At 50.6% G+C, this 3020-nt stretch overlaps 1 pseudogene; it reads right to left on the reverse strand.

Moving 5' to 3' along the window:
- Positions 1-1903: 1903 nt before the first annotated feature.
- On the reverse strand, positions 1904-2384 carry LOC102483276 (5-formyltetrahydrofolate cyclo-ligase pseudogene; annotated as a pseudogene).
- Between the last annotated feature and the right edge of the window lie 636 nt (positions 2385-3020).

The raw sequence follows: 3020 nt of genomic DNA on the forward strand, positions 1-3020 counted from the left end.
TCTTGAATTCAGGGTTTGGAACCAGCCCAGCATGTCTCGGTACCCAAGGCAGTGACCGCTCTGGGCAAACGAAATGTCTGGAACTGTGACAAGACTGACTTGTATGTGCCTAAAACCGGTTCTGAAGAGGATTTCTTTAAAAACAAGAATTTAAGGTGGCCAGCAGGTGGTGTAGTGGTTAAAGTTCTGGACTCTCACATGGTCAATCACGGTTCAAGTCCCAGACCTGGCAGCTCGAAAAATCACGCCAGGCACTTATGCATGCATGCCCAAAATCCTAGGAGGAGAAGGGAAGAGAAGGGATTGCAGCATGGCCATGCCCCCTGGGTGGGGGCGATTACTCACTTTCCCTCTCTCTCTGTTTCTCTGTCTCTTTCTCCCCAACAAGCTCAAGTGACCTATGGCAAAAACAAACAAACAAGGACCAGAAGTTAGTGTAATGGCTATGTTGCTGGACTCCCATGTAGTAGACCGCGGTTCGCGTCCTGGACCCAGCGGCTTAAAACTCACGCTGGGCGTGTGTGCGTGCCCAAGATCCCGAGAGGAGAATGGAGGAGAGGGGATTGCGGCGTGGCCATCCCCCTGGGGAGTGATTTCTCGCTTTCTGTCTCTCTGTCTCTCTCTCTGTCTGTCTGGCGAGCACACGCGCCTTATGGCAAATAATAATAAATAAGAAAGAAAAAGTAAATAACCTGGGAATTTCCTAGGATGATTCTTTTGATGTTCTCTTCTTTTAAACTATTTTAAAGGATCGCAATACCGTAATGTGAAAACAGTTCAGGAATAGGAGCCGATGTACTCCTGGCGGCGGATGAAGGCTAAGCGGGAGCAGAGTTGGTCCCAAGGCCCCGGGAGGGCTCCGGCACGGTCTGGTTCTGTCTCTGTGTTTCCGGGCGTGCACTAGCAGGCCCTGAGCCTGTCCCGTGTCCCAGCAGCTGGGCCAGGAGCCTGTTTCGCTGCTGCAGGGAAATTCCAGGGGATGGGTCTTTCCTCAGTCGTGGTGAGACATTATTTCCCGGGGAGGAAACCAGCCTGGGCAGCCAGGAGCCAAACAGTTTCCACTCCAGGAGGGGCGGGAGGAGGGTGTGGCTGCAAGGCACCCCTGGCTCCCTGAAGCCTCCTACCCGGTTTAAATTTAGACCTTCTATTCTCGTGCTCCTTCTTCCTCACCCCATGACTGGGCCGATGGCCAGTTTCCCGGAGAACCACAGAAGCCGGGCGACCGGGCCAGCTCTGTGGTGCAGGAGTAATGTGCTGCCCAAGAAGGGCGGCCGTGGTTCAAATCCTCAGCCCCCCTCTACCTTAAACACACCAGTATGTGCGTGTGAGTGCTGGGAGGGGCCGGAGGCCAAGGGGACTGGGTGCAGGGGATCATGGTTACCAGACCCTGTGGAGGGCACTTCTCTTTCTCGTTACCACGTGCACGACCATGTGCTGTATCATGATTTTTTTTTTTCTTTTTGGAGAGGTTTTTGCTATAGGGCATGTGCACTCACCAGAAAGACAGAGAGACTAAGAGACAGGAAGCGAGAAATCACCCCCCCCCAGGGGGGATGGCCATGCTACAATCCCTTCTCTTCCATTTTCCTCTTGGGATCTTGGGCACGCACGCACACGTGCCTGGCATGAGTTTAAGCCACTGGATCCGGGACTCGAACCATGGTTGATTACATGGGAGTCCAGCGACATAGCCTTTATGCCAACTGCTGGTCCCACTATCATGAATTTTTTAAAAAATAATTATTTGTTATTTTTTTGGTTGTATGTTAGTATTTCTAATTACATTTTTTAAATGCAGTCCAATCACATTACTCGTGCAGTTTTAACCAATTTTTGACAAGGGAAAGATACATATATTGTCATTTACTCTGGTCCAAAACCCAGATTACTTACTTGGCTGTAGTCATTTGGACTTCAGAGACCAAAGAACTTCATCTACCTTCCTCATCACGTCCACTGGGACCTGGAGGCAAATCTGCTCTTTGAAAGCCAAGGTGGCGGTGTAGGGTTTCACTCCTCCTTGCTGCAGACAGGCCTCAGGAAGGGGTAGCAGCCCCTGCCCCTCCCCAGCCGGTTCCCATGTTGGTCAAACCCAAGACCTGGCATGAAGATGAGATCAAGGCCCCTGCTGACAAGGCCTCTTCCCGGACCTCACCCTCACCAAGCTGATGAAAATCCCAGGGTGTTTTGAGAAGTGAAGACATTTCTCTAGGTGAAGCCAATTTCACCATATCCATGGGATTGCTCTGGAACTGGTATGGAGGGATAAAGCAGGTTCTGCCCAGAAGGAAAATGTCCCTGGTGATCTCTACTGTCTCGATTTCATCTTGCATGCTCAGAAAGATGGAAATTCTTTTGGACTTTTGATATTGACTGTGAGCAATCACCTGCCCCTTGGCCTACCATCGAACCCAAGACCATCCCGCCTCCCTATGAAGGACATGCATGTGCCTGCGCAGATCCGTGCGCCTGCCTGATATTATTTAAATTTGGCTAGAGAGAGAGAGAAAGAGAAAGCGAGAAAGCAAGCTGTCAAGTTCGGGGCTCAAACCACAGTCAACTATGTGGGAGTCCAGCACCTTAATCACTGCGCCACCACCTTAACCACTGTGCCACCTGCCGGCCCCATCATGAACTTTTTAAAAATGGACCAGCCTCCTAGCCTAGTGTTAAGAGAGGTGGATCCCACGTGGCCAACTATAATTTGAATCCTGGCCCCTGCAGCCTGACAAACACACTAGGTGTGTGTATATGCACGTCCAAAGTCCGACAGAGTAAATCCAGAAGGGATTGCATGTTGACTAGGCCCATCGATGGATTCTCTCTCTCTCTCTCTTTCTCTCTCTCTCTCTGCCAAGTGCATGCTCCCTCTAGTAAATTAAAAAATAAATTAAGGTGGGATCAGCAGGTGGCATGGTGGTAAGGGTGCTGGACATTCCCACAAGGCCGACCACGCTTTGAGTCCTGGACCTGGTGGCTAAATAAATAAATAAAATAAGGTGACCAGCAGGCGGTGTAGT

This window comes from Tupaia chinensis, unplaced genomic scaffold, assembly GCF_000334495.1.
Source record: "Tupaia chinensis unplaced genomic scaffold, TupChi_1.0 Scaffold149383_1, whole genome shotgun sequence".
In the NCBI taxonomy this organism is placed as follows: domain Eukaryota; kingdom Metazoa; phylum Chordata; class Mammalia; order Scandentia; family Tupaiidae; genus Tupaia; species Tupaia belangeri.